The sequence below is a fragment of the Pinus tabuliformis genome, chromosome 6 (genome assembly GCF_031772625.1).
Source record: "Pinus tabuliformis cultivar Carrire ecotype Pingquan chromosome 6, CPIR1, whole genome shotgun sequence".
Lineage (NCBI taxonomy): Eukaryota > Viridiplantae > Streptophyta > Pinopsida > Pinales > Pinaceae > Pinus > Pinus tabuliformis.
In genome coordinates, this window is record NC_142292.1 from 960,723,590 (window position 1) to 960,737,058 (window position 13,469).

The 13,469-nt window shown below is 40.0% G+C and overlaps 1 pseudogene; it reads right to left on the bottom strand.

The window, feature by feature from the left end:
* Positions 1-431: 431 nt before the first annotated feature.
* LOC149262135 (probably inactive leucine-rich repeat receptor-like protein kinase At5g48380 pseudogene) lies at positions 432-3,094 on the bottom strand (annotated as a pseudogene).
* Positions 3,095-13,469: the final 10,375 nt, after the last annotated feature.

The following is a 13,469-nucleotide window of genomic DNA, read 5'->3' on the forward strand; positions in this document are numbered from 1 at the left end:
TAATAATGAGACAACCTTGATGCATAGTTTTTGTGTCCTCTCCAACTATAACACATTTCAAGGTACATCATTTGACATAAATAACATGGAATGTATCAAAACTACTACATATATGACATCCATGATATCATGGGTGGGTTAGGTGGTAATGAGATTGAAAAAAAACTAATATAAGCTTATCAAATATATCAATCACTTATACAAATCTAGAAATAATTTTGTTTCCTAAATTGTATCACACTCTTCTATAGTCTTACTCATAGTCTTACTCATAGGGAGATCATCTCTCTTAACCAAAATTTGTACCTGGGAATCAACATAACTTTGATGTTGATCCGTTTTCTATCTTATACCTCCCCTTATTACTAATTTATATTCTTAACTTATAAATCAAGGGATACATTGTTCTGGTTTTGAACTTATTTTATTCAATGATTCCCTAAAACCTACTATACAATACATTGTATGGATACATAACAACTACGATACTCATTAGCATATACAAGCTCTACCTAATGTAGAAATGTCTTCTCAAGAATCCTATTGGTTCTTAACAAGCACGTCCATTGTGTATTCCATGTTGACTTTTCTTTTCTATCTATTAGCATGGCAGGAATGACAACATTGAAATTTCCATTCATAACCCTAATTTGCTTTGCTTATTAAGTGTAGTGCATGGATTTTGCATTCTGCTCTCAAAGACTAAAAAAGACCATTTTATCGCACATTATATCTATTTAACACTTGTGTGTAAACGACAACGCCATTAACCGGATGATGCCTGATTGTACTGAAGAAGGGAGACTTCCTCATCGTCGTCGTCTGAAATGCTACTATACCTCTCTCCAATCTTCATCAAACGCTTGTACACTTCATACATCGATGGCCTCTCTCCCGGATCAATATTCACACATTCAAATGCCACGCGGGTCACCTCTGCAACGGCTGAAATATCTTCGTCGGATAATTCCGCCATCTGATTAGCACGATACCTGTCTTTTAGCCGCTCAACACAGTCTTTCTCTGCAAAAAGACGGTGTATCCAATCCTCTGATGATACATTCATCTGATTCGCGCGATAGCGTTGTATTGCCTGCTCTATACAGTCGACGCCGTCATGTACAAAAGGACCATGTATCCATTCAAGGAAAGTCATTTCATTCCTACTTTCTTCATCCATGATGGTGTCACGCGGCCTTAACCCCGTGATTATCTCTAACACAAGTATTCCGAAACTGTATACATCGCCTTTCAATGTCGCAACAGACGAGTTCCTCCACGTTTCCGGAGCATCGTACCCAAATTCCTCCACAACCTCATCAGTAGTCTTCTCTCCAGAGCAAGAAATGGTAACACAGTGACTGTCCTCGGGATTCTGAAGTCTGGCCAATCCGAATCCACTAATGCGTGGTTCGTACTCTTCATCTAGAAAGATGATTCCACTGCTTATATTGCGATGCACGACGTGGGGATCGCAGCTGTGGTGAAGCCAAGCGAGTCCTCTGGCAGTGCCTATACAGATCTTCAGCCTTGTCGCCCAGTCGAGCGTATTATGGTCGCCATAAACGCCATGGAGGTAGCTGAGGAGCGTTCCCCTCGCCATATTTTTGTACACCAACAGCCTCTCTTCTTCTAGAATGCAGTAGCCCAGAAGAGGGACAAGATTTCGGTGCCTCAGATGGGCTAATGTCTTCATCTCGCACTTGAAATCTTCTGCACCCTGTGAACATGAGCGGAGCCTTTTTACTGCCAACAAAGACCCATCGGACAGCTTGCCTTTGTAGAGGATACCTGTTCTTCCGCACAATATGATATTGTCTTCGCTAAAGTCTTGAGTGGCAGCCAGAAGATCGTCCAATCTCATTTTTCTCATTGGCTTCTCGAACAAGCGAACTTTAACAGATCTCCGAACTCGTACATATTTCTGCCAATCGCTGGGCTCTCTGGATGTTGGGAATGGGATTTTAGCAGATCTTCTTCTTTTTGCTTCAGAAATCATCCAATGAAGACCAAGTAAAATCCAGACAATTAACACTATGCCAAACAGAAGAAAGGCCGCGACAGCCATGGGATTTACTGACCCGTTGGTCGATTCGCATGCTTTCAGGGGAGGCCCACATAGCCCAGGGTTACCCTGAAAACTAGAGGCAGAAAAGTTGTGAGTGTGAGTGAATGAAGGTATATTTCCAGTTAGCTTGTTGTTTGCTACATTGAACTCCTTGAGACGGTCGAGCCGTGTCAATTCCCAGGGAATTTCCCCTGTAAGTTGATTTCCATTCAGGCGGAGGATATTGAGGTATGTGCAATTATGAAGCTCATGAGGAATAGGTCCCGTAAACTTGTTGTTGGAGAGATCAATGGTTACCAGAAAAGGAAGCCATTGGCAGAGCTCCTTGGGAATGGTACCCGTAAGACTGTTTTGAGAGAGAGTCAAGCCCGTCATACTCTTGCAGTACTGTACTCCAGGTGGAAACTCACCTTGAAGCTCCATACCTTGAAGCGAAATTGACAGCACTTTGTTATCATCATTATGCCAACAAGTAATTCCCAGAAAATTGCAAATAAACCCCTTGGTAGTGTTCGCGAAGTTCCAGGTGTAGAGATTCCCCTGAGGGTCCTTCAATTCCTTGAAAGTAGACTGAAGACACTGTGTATCATCTCCTGGAGAAATGGGCTGGGACGAAATGAGGCATATCAGTTGGAAAATCACTAGCATGACCCCCAGAAGGCCCAAGAACCCGAATTTTCTCATGGTTTCACTGATCGCCTATCCTAACAACCCAGCGTCCACCCAACAGGACTCCCGGCCCGTATTATCACCACCTCAGCTGGGCTTTTGGTGGGCAGCTTCCGATGGCGAATCCATGGCTGCTGCTGCAGCTCCTGTTACTTTCCTCGGTCGTGGTTGCTTTGTTTGTTTTCAGTGCGTGACAATGATTTAGTATTCGATTCTTCTCTGCATTGCAGTCAAACACGGCATACTCTCCTTACCCTACCCCACCCCACCTAACTCCAGCTAAATCCCAATCTCTTGCGCTTAACCTTAAGTGCCGCTAATCTGTTGCCGAATACAGCGGACTTTTATACAAACCTTCTACATGTGCGGACGCCGGAGTTGTGTTTGAATTATTGTTCCGACATGTAGTTAAGCTCGCAGGGAGTAAGTGCGCTATGGATCGAAGATAGACCGTCAGATTTAGTTGACCTGTCAGGACTCGGAAGCCCAATTACTTTGGCCCATCTAGTGGGCACAGAGCCTTTTATTGCGATTGGCATACGATACTTTCGTGTGTCTTTCGTCTTAAATATAATGGAAATTTCCAAGTTTGAGTATAAAATTTCGTCTTAAATATAATGGAAATTTTCAGATTGCGGATAAAATTGTTGAAATGGCTATCTAGAGGTTTTTCCAGTCAAACTGAAAATTAAAAAGTCTATTTGCAATTCATATTCGAGAAAAAAAAGGATTGAAAAGTCTATTTGTTACATGTAGCTCGAAGATTGAAAAGTCCATTTGCAATTTTAGCACTGTGAAATATTTAATTTTTTTCATTCATTATTAAATTCGATTAAATTATTTAATTGAAAGGACAAAATGCTATGCAATTGAAAAACACTTTAATTTACAGCCCTATACGATGAGCATTAAACAATTTAGACTTTTTTGTCAGAGAACCTTTACTTTAAACTCTTTGAAAGAATGCAACTAGATTCTTTAGTTTTTCATTTTTACTGAAACATCGTCATATTATAATTTTTTAGAACTGTGTAAATGGATTTTTGAGCATTCATTGTCCAAAACCTTGCACATTTCAATGTTATGTTACAAGGTTTTAGACGCACAATTTTACTTTCAATTTCCAAACAATGTTTATAAGGAATGGATAAATTTACCTTACCTAAAGCCAGCATGCAGATTTGGTAATCCATGAGAACCATCATCCTAGGACTGGTGAAGCCCCACCTACAACCTCTATCAATCCATGTCCAAATCCTAAGTGCTCTAAAATTCCATTTCCTCATGAGTCAGAACATGTTTTAATGATGCATGAGATTCCTATTTTGGAAAATGAAGATCCGAGGTTAACCCAAATGTTTTCAATAATGAAACCAGCCAAACCAAGATATGGTATTGGTTATCTTGAGCAAGCTAATGGCCTTATACCAAATTGTCGATTTGGTTCTGTTCCAGATGACTGCAAAAAGCCAACAGTCATGGAGATGCACAAATTCTTCACTTTAATGGATGGATGTCTGAAAAATAGAATCTCTGCCAAATGGATGAAAGCCATGTTGAATTGGGATCTTTTTACAAATCCTAAAGCAAAAGAATTTGGTTTGAGTCATTCTATGTCTGAAAAAATAAAATTGTCTCAAGAATGGAAAAGCCACATGGAATGTACTAACACATGGATCTCATTCTATGTTTGGTTAGAAAAGAGAAAACAACAAATGATTTTAATGACTGATGCATCCACTTCATCTCAACATTCTTGGATAGCACTAGATGGCCTTAAAGTTGAAACACCTACAAATTTCCTCCATACAAAGGCATAGTGCTTGGAGAAGGACAAAATTCTGCAAAAGCAATACCATTAGTATTAAAGGATGACAGTGCATTTGGAACTGATGGCAGAATACATAAAACTTCTGAACAACTGAATTGGACAAACACAACTCTGAAAGGTCTTGAAATGAACATGGCCAAATCCAAAGAGGTCAAAGAACAATTTGATACTGTCTAAGTTTCTTTGAATTCTGTAAATAATTCCTTGAATAATGTTCAAAATTCTACTTCAGTAATTAGAGGAAATGTTAGAGAATCTCTAATAAAGCTAGAGAATGTTGGAGACAAAATGGTAGAACATATTGGTTCTACATCTGGACAAATAAATGAACTGGTACAAAACATGAATCAATTATCTATATCCAAAACAGAAAAACCAGTGCCTTCTTCTTTTTTGCATAAGGCAAGTGTCTGTATTCAGGATCCTGTCAAGCCAGTCGACAAGTTTCCTTTTTTATTCCCCAAAGAAATTGCATCCCAAGAACCAGAAAAATTTGACACTCTAAGTGAACATATTTCTATAGCAAGTCTGTTTAAGGATGAGGAGAAAGAGCCAGAAGTTATGCCTATATATGAGCCCTTGGAAAGTCAGTACAACAGATATTCAGCACCTGATATCAGAGGAAAAGGCAAACTGCCTGAAACCCACACTTTCTTCCCTGATTCTCATAGGGAATGGACAATAGATAATCTCAGTGTCGACCAGATAAGAAAAATGGTAGACATGATGTTTACCGAATATAAACTTATGTGTCTAAGGGGAAAAACTGAGGTAGAAGCCTGCAAAGCAATTATCCAGTGTTTCACAGGCACACTATCAAAATGGTGGGAAACAGAATCCTCTCCTGCTTTAATTAAAGAGATGGAAGAACAGCTTCTCAAGGATGAGCAAGGAAATATAATTCATAATTCAAATGGGACAGTACAGAACAACATGATTGGAGCCTTGACCTCCATGATTGTTGAGCATTGGTGTGGTTCTGAGGCTGAAATAGCCGATAAGCATGAGATTATTTTAATGAATCTCAAGTGCAATAAAATATCCCAATATGAAGACTTCCATCGAGATTGGATGCAGAGAATCTATGAAGTCAAAGACTCAAAGAATTTTTTATGGAAGCAAGTTTATCTTGCAGCACTTCCTTCCAAATTTGTTGACTATCTCAGAATGCAAGAATTTTTTCAAATGCCTTTTGAGTCTTACACATGGGGACAAATATATTCAATTATTACTAAAGCTCTGGTTGGTCTTTGCACAAGCTCGAAAGTTAATAAGTCTCTAGAAAAGTTGTCCAGATTCCCTGACAGCAAATCATTGTGCAACAAGTATGAGTTATCTCTCGATGGTCCATTAGTAAAAAGGAGAAAAATCAAGAAACGAGCCAAGAAATAAAAGAATTTATCAACTAGAAAAGGCTTTAAGTTGAAAGGTCGATCTTTTCGACAGCATAAAAGGAAGGGATATTACAAATATGTCCCTAACACACATTATTACAAACCATCTGACATTCACCTGCATAGTGCCAAGCAAGAAAAATGGAATAAATTGACATGTTGGTTGTGTGGCAAAAATGGACATACTGCAAATAATTGTCCATTAGGTGAAGAATCAAAAATAAATCGAGGCAAGAAATCTTAGCCTCCATTAAAAACTCCAAAAACAGAGGCTCAGTATCTTTGCATGAGATGTGGGTCTAGAAATCATAAAACTGATCATTGGCCCAATGTGGTGATCAAAGAACAACCCCAGATTTAGCAACAACAGTTGCTTGACTCACCTGTAGAAAGTTCTAGTTCTGTATATACTACAGAAGAAGTTGAAGAATTAAATTTTTATACAAATGCTTGTGATTGTTCAGACTCTGAAAATTGTGAATGTATTTTCTCTTCTAAATTTGAAATTTCTAATGAATCTTCTGATGAAGATAAACAGCCACAGAAATACAAAGAAAAGATTCTTATGGTACAGACAGAAGAAGATGAGATAAAAATCTTGTCCCAAATAAGAGCTATGGAGGAAGGAGAAATGAAGAATCGCCTTATGGAAGCCTTCATGGATCAAATGAAATTTTCCAGCAGAAGTTCTTCAAAAAAGCCACTCTTCATTGACGCCTCTTATGAAAAGAATGCAAAATCATTCCAGAGACATCAACAACAGGATAAAGTTCGCGCGCTTACCTTGGGAGAGGTAAGTCATGAAATTCACAATCTCAAATCTGAAATTTCTATTCTTAAGACTCAGATTGTGAGATTAGAAAAAGGCAAATCCATTGATGAAGCAGATCATATAGAAGAATATGATACAGAAGAATTTTACAAGCCAAATGTACAGATTTATGAAGGGAGAAAAGATACTGCTTCAGGTTTTCAGGAAATGAGGATACTCGCCATCGAATACCAGCAACATCATGTACAAGTGAATATTTGCATACAGGGACAGATGTTCAAATTGACTGCTCTAATTGATTCTAGAGCAAACGTAAATATTTTAAATACAAAAGTGATCCCTGCTAAATATTGGATGATAGAAGAAAGAAAAGTTATTGGCTTGGGAAGTAAAACACTGAAGTATGAAATTCCCAAGGCATCTATCTGCTTTGATAATCACTGCATAAAATTAAAATTTGCAGTTGCTGACATCCCTGTTGATTGTATTTTAGGTAACATATTTTTGGCTGCTGTTGAACCACATGGTTCATTTAGAACAAAAAATAATAAGGGTGGATATTTTATTACTCTTCCTACCTCCTCAAATGGTCCAAGAAAAATTAAATTACCATATGTCTCAGCTCCACGAGTCTCGAAAATGGTTCAGACTATGGAAGAGCTAAAGAAAGCTGAATCAAAGCTAACAGATCTAAAAGATCTGAAATCTACCATTCATATCTCACAACAGCTAAGTTTACCAACAATACAAAAGAAGATTTCAGAATTAAAGGCACAAATAGAGAAAGAGTGTTGTGCAGAAGATCCAAATGCTTTTTGGCACAGAAAGCAATATTGTGTTGAATTGCCCTATAAAACAGAATATACAGGTAAGCCATGTAAGAGTAAGGTAATTCTGATGAACAAGAAATATTGAGAGCTCTACGAAAAAGAAATCAAGAATCTGTTGAGTAAGAAATTGATCAGAGAATCAGAGAGCCCGTGGAATTGTTATGGGTTCTATGTAAATAAAAGAGCGAAAGAAATCAGAGGCATCACAAGGCTAGTCATCAATTATAAGCCTTTGAACTCAGTACTAGAAGATAATACATATCCGATCCCTCACAAAGGAGATCTGATAAGCAGAATAGCAGGAGCAAAAATATTCTCCAAGTTCGATCTGAAATCGGGATTTTGGAAAGTTGCTATATCAAAGAAGGATAAATTCAAAACAGCTTGCAGTGTTCTAGCTGAGCATTATGAATGGAATGTGATGCCTTTCAGCCTAAAGCATGCACCATCCAAGTTCCAGAAGGTGATGGACTCTATATTTAAACCCTTCTTTGATTCGCTGACTGTGTATATAGATGATATACTTATTTTCTCAAAAAATTTGCAAGATCATTTTAAACATATACAGACCTTTGTAAATACAATAAAAAGGAATGGTCTTGTATTAAGCAAAAGGAAATCAAAGTCTTTCAGACTTCCATTAAATTTCTTGGCCATACTATATTCAATGGCCAAATCTCCTTGCAAAAACATGCTCTGGAATTCTCAAACAAATTTCCAGACATCATTATAGACAAGACACAACTACAAAGATTTCTTGGTTGTTTAAATTATGTAAGTAATTTCTATCCAGACTGCACCAAGGACAAAATCTTATTAAATCAAACGCTGCGCAAAAATCCTGCACCTTGGACTCCACTCCATACCAAAGTTCAAAAAATTAAAGCCAAGGTTAGAGACCTTCCCATACTGTATATATTTGATGATGCAGCTTATAAGATTGTAGAATCTGATGCCAGCAACATCGGATGGGTGTTACAGGGAAAAGTGTCTATATAGAACTGCTCTATCCCACTAAGGTGTGACAGTTGCCTTAGAAACAAACAGAGAAAAGCTACTTATGTTTTTCCTTTATGAATTATAGATAGAGAGGAATAGAAGGACTAACCTCTATCTTGCGCTAATCCCTTGATTCGATCCCTCTCTTCTTTGATGGTCCCCAGCTACTTGTTCCCTTGCACGCCCAGCTTCACAAAGTACTTGCAAGATCACAGAAGCATAGCACTATACAAAGACATGGATCTATATTCATAAACAATTTAGGATCAGATGTAAATTGACCATACAAATGTAACAAGCATCAATGATACAAAAGCATGGAGGAAAACTCAAATAGCTTTTATTGATAAAACAAGAAAAGATCTAGGAGGAGTTACAACCGGTTGTTCTGACCCAGCATCAACCTCCCAGCAAAGAAGCCCCTCTTCACCTCAAACAAAGCTTAGATCACCCAACAATCTGATGTTTTGTCTCTAGAAACCAACAGCAATTCCTTACAATATGCAAATTCCAGCCTCTGGATCTCTGGGATGAGGGATCCATATATAGATATCTGTAAGGGGGATGAGTCAGCTTGTGATTTGATTAGTGTGTTCTCTCTGACAGTTCTGGCTTCCACTTGGAGACTGAGGGTCTCTTACTCATCCTTGGTCGAATTCAGTGAGGCAAGTGTCACAGGAGAAGATTCTGGAAGCTTCCATTGCCTCTCCACCTCGCGGAATGACACTGCCATTTGTCATTTCTTGCCCATCGCACCCCACAGAAGGGACTTTTGAAATGCAACGCACCCTCACAGTGCATTTGGGTGAGATACAACGCACCTAGCCAGTGGAGCAGCTGCAATGATCCTGTTTTGACCAATTTTGAGTAGTTTTTCATGGAGAACTTCTGGGAGAAGTTGTAATCTGTTGACCTTGTTCCTTTAGAAGTTAGAACAACACTTTTAGGGACTCAGGAACCCTTGGTTTATGGACATTTCATGCTTGGGGTTGTAGGGCACAAAAATGTCTATAACAGTTGCCCCCTAAAGTATGAGGCCGTTAACCTTTTGGTGTCGGGTGAAATGCTTTATTATGAGGATCCGAAGTTCTTTCAATGCTGGGAGGAGACCTGTAATAAGATACAATACAATACATTATCTTCATAATATTTTCATGATCTAGCTGAGGCGGGCATTCCCATGCTCAGCTTTATAAATTCATTTTCATGTACATAGGATAGACAATCGTCTGAGTGTAGACTGATGATTCTGGTAGAGCCATCATCCTTTCGGTAGGATGATTATCTGTGCTGCAATGATGTACATTTAATGTCTTTATTTCCCTGAATATATATCGCAACCCGGATGGATGAAACTAGATCCGGGGTCTTCAATCTCGTCTGATCTTCACTCGAAGTACAAGTCGATCCATGTGAAAAATGTTCTGAAGTCGAACATGGAAAGACATCGCTTGATTACCAGTCAATGATGTAAACTGTTAACAAGCGCGAGAGGAATCACCGATAATGATAATGACCCTCAAGGTACTGCAGTACAATTCACGTGGTGTGAATAAAGGACTTGGCGTCGAACACCACGCAAAATCTTTCGGTCGAAGGCCATTGATGTAAACCTGTCGCCGGAAGTGAGAAACTTGCCATTGAGGCATGCAAGCTTCAAAGTACTGAATGGGGTGTTCCTAGATCAACTTCTTGGATAATGAGCTGATGTTGACAAGAAGTGATCCGTCACAGGAGGGCCTTAATGAATCCCACATCAATGACACGGAACGGAGCAAATGATTTTAATGGAGGTGAGGACGATCTTGTGATATAAGGTTCAGGGTGGCGGTCATGAAAGAATGGAGTATAATGTATGGTAGTGGGTGAGACACAGGTGAATTCTCTGAATGACTTCTCTTGAACATATCGGCGACACTGATGTGATGGATCGGTAGCATTAACCCCAAATGTGGACGGTATGGCGTGACCATGGTGATGTGACCGGTGAATGAAACAACCCAACCCGACTCGGACACGGAGCGGAAGTGTCATGTTCAAGAGCGACTTGCTACCAACAAAGTTTCTTTGAGTTTTCTTCCCAATTTTTCCCCAGTCAATGCTGACCAGTACCTCTTTATTTTTGTCAAGCTTGAGGAGGATAACATATGCTTGTTCTATAATTTGCCCTTCGGTCAAACCCATCGCTATGTTTTAACGAGCCTAGCGATAGTGAAACTCGTTCTCGTCTATAGACAAGTTTGTCGCTATTAATCTTTTTAACGAGTTTAAAGAAAAAGATAACTCGGTCCTTTTCAATTTTAGAGAGTCTGAAAAGGAACGTAAAGGTAACTCCAAAATTCCTTTTTCGTCATCTAATCCCCTAAGTCCGAAAAAGTATAAAACAATACAGAAGGGATGGATTTTCGATACTTTAACGAGCCGAACAAAACAAGCGCTCGATCTTTTTGTGTAATAATCCCTCAGGTCCAAAAAGATTAAAATCTAGAGGAGGGATAGCACTTCCTGTCCCTTTAACGAGCTGGAGAGGCCAATGGCTCGGCAATCTTTTCATATTTTACGAGTCAGTTGAAAAGAGCTTAAAGGAGACTCGTCTTTTGAGGAACGAGTGATAAAATGGGTAGCAGCTGATTCCAGGTAAGGTTTGGAATTTTCCAATCACGGTAGTGTCACAAGGATGGTTAGTGAAATCACTCTTCGCAGCTGTTCCTCAAAATGGGTAAACAATCAAATGGAGGTGAATGATCGGCCAATGAAAAAGTGGAGGTGACGGTGCAAACACAACCAAGGCTTTAACGGCTGAAGTACTACATTCACAATGGTTATTTACCGGGGAATAGTTCATTTTTTAACGAGCTTAAACGCGGGTGGAAACATTTGCTCATGTCTTATGTTTATTTTTTAACGAGCTTGAACTATGTGCTAAAACTGCTCGATCAATCCAGTTGTGTGATAAGAATGTCTGATATAAAACGGCAACTTTTAGAGTTTTTCCCCACATCCTTTCTTTATACAAGTTAGGAAACGACCAATCCTACGAGTTTAAAGGGTTAGAGGTCCTAAAAATTTAAAAAATAAATAGTCGCTCTTCACTTGCATGCCAAAAGGTTTGCATGCCTCCATGTATAAAACAGAGTTTCAAGGTTACCCCTTCTTTAGTCCGTTAAAACATTTGTTTTACCGAGAGAGGCCTACCTCTTACAGGTTACCCAAAGATTGTTCTATTCACAGCGCAAACAAAACACTTCTCCGGCGATGTCTACCGAGATAAAAAAAGGTGAGCAGCGGTGCCCGCCAAATCACATAACTTTGACAAGAGAATCTTGTTCCAGAATAACCCCCTCTTCCAATCACGGACAGGGGTACAGACTAGTCATACTCTCCCGCGGAAACCTACCCTATACCCGAAGTTTTCCTGCCGAAGCAGACCAGGGTGCATGCCCCCTGGGTTTCAGTCATGTCCCCCTGAATCACTCGCGCTCATCGGGAGGACGGACTAGAGATTGAGACATTTCTTGCGTGAAAATACCATTTAGGGATGGTATATGACTATTTTCTCTGTATGATCTGGGAAATGAAAGCTGGTCTACGAGCTTGACCACTCTTCCTTCGTGCGGAAAACACATTACTCTAAAGAGTGAGGAGACAATTGCTCCCATGCAATAAATATAGTCTCATCCAAGGAGTAGATTGTAATCCAGGGGTCCTTGAACTACCATCACGTTCATGTGAACGGTTTTCCCTCTCAACGTTATGGGCACATTGGGAAGGATCCCTAACGGTCGACTGGTTCCTTTATCAAAGCCTGTCAGATTTCTCATCTCAAGCAAAAGCGATGGCGAACCAAGCGCTTTCCAAGCAGTTGAGGAAAGGATACTCACAGAAGCCCCCTCATCTATGATGGTACCAGCCATAACCATTCTATATATTTGAACAATAATTCGGAATGGTATACTAGCTGGTAAACGGGGTCTGCCTAGTTGATTCCAGTCGAAGGAGACAACTAGGTTGCTTGGAGGTGGGACCGAATAGACGGCCGGGTACGACTCTGACGAACTTCCTTCCTGCGGTAAAGGAACAGGTAAATTGCCCCCATGTTCGTTAGAGTCTGTGCTTATGAAAAGAATTTGGACGGTGTCATCCTTGTTCTCTTCAGTGACTGTATCATCTGAAGATGGAACCCCTGAAGGCAAGACCGGGTCAACTGCCGCCTCGACCTTTTGACTTTCGTCTGGTATGGATTCAGATGGTTTATCTTCAATGATAGGTGCTTCGGTCGACCACCTGAGCGGGCCAGCCGAATTTGCAACTAGTGATGGACTCGGCAAGAGTTTTTTATATCCAGGAGGAAGTCGTAACGGTGAAACCGGACGATCGTCCAAAACTCTTTTAGCTTCGTCTAAGAAGGGACAACGGTGGACGGCATGGTCGCCTTCGCACAGTTTACAAGGAAATCTATATTTTCCTTTTTGTCCTGGGGCTTCACTTTCACTAGTTAACGGTGTGTTTTCAACATGATCATCAGAGGTTGACGACACCGGGTTGTGCAAACGAGGAGACCAGTCCCTTAAGATCCGAGGGATGCAAGGACAATCTCTGTGATAGTGGTCTCCTTTGCAAATGACACATGGCGATTTAGGCCTGGTCGGTGCAGTGTGTGGATTTTCGCTAGACGACACTCGTTTGCCCCCATTCGCTTTTGGCTCCTTCTTCTTCTTCTCTTTCTTCTTCTTTTCCTTCTTCTCCTTAGGTACCTAACTTTTGGCTTTACCAGCCCCATCAAGCGAAGAGGAAGGAGGAGAGGAAGAATTAGAGGAAGTAGAAGGTTGGTGGGTAACTCTGGACTCGTCTAATTGCTTATTCGATTGTTCAGGAATTGTGGTGTTCTGAACGACAGAGGTCGAGA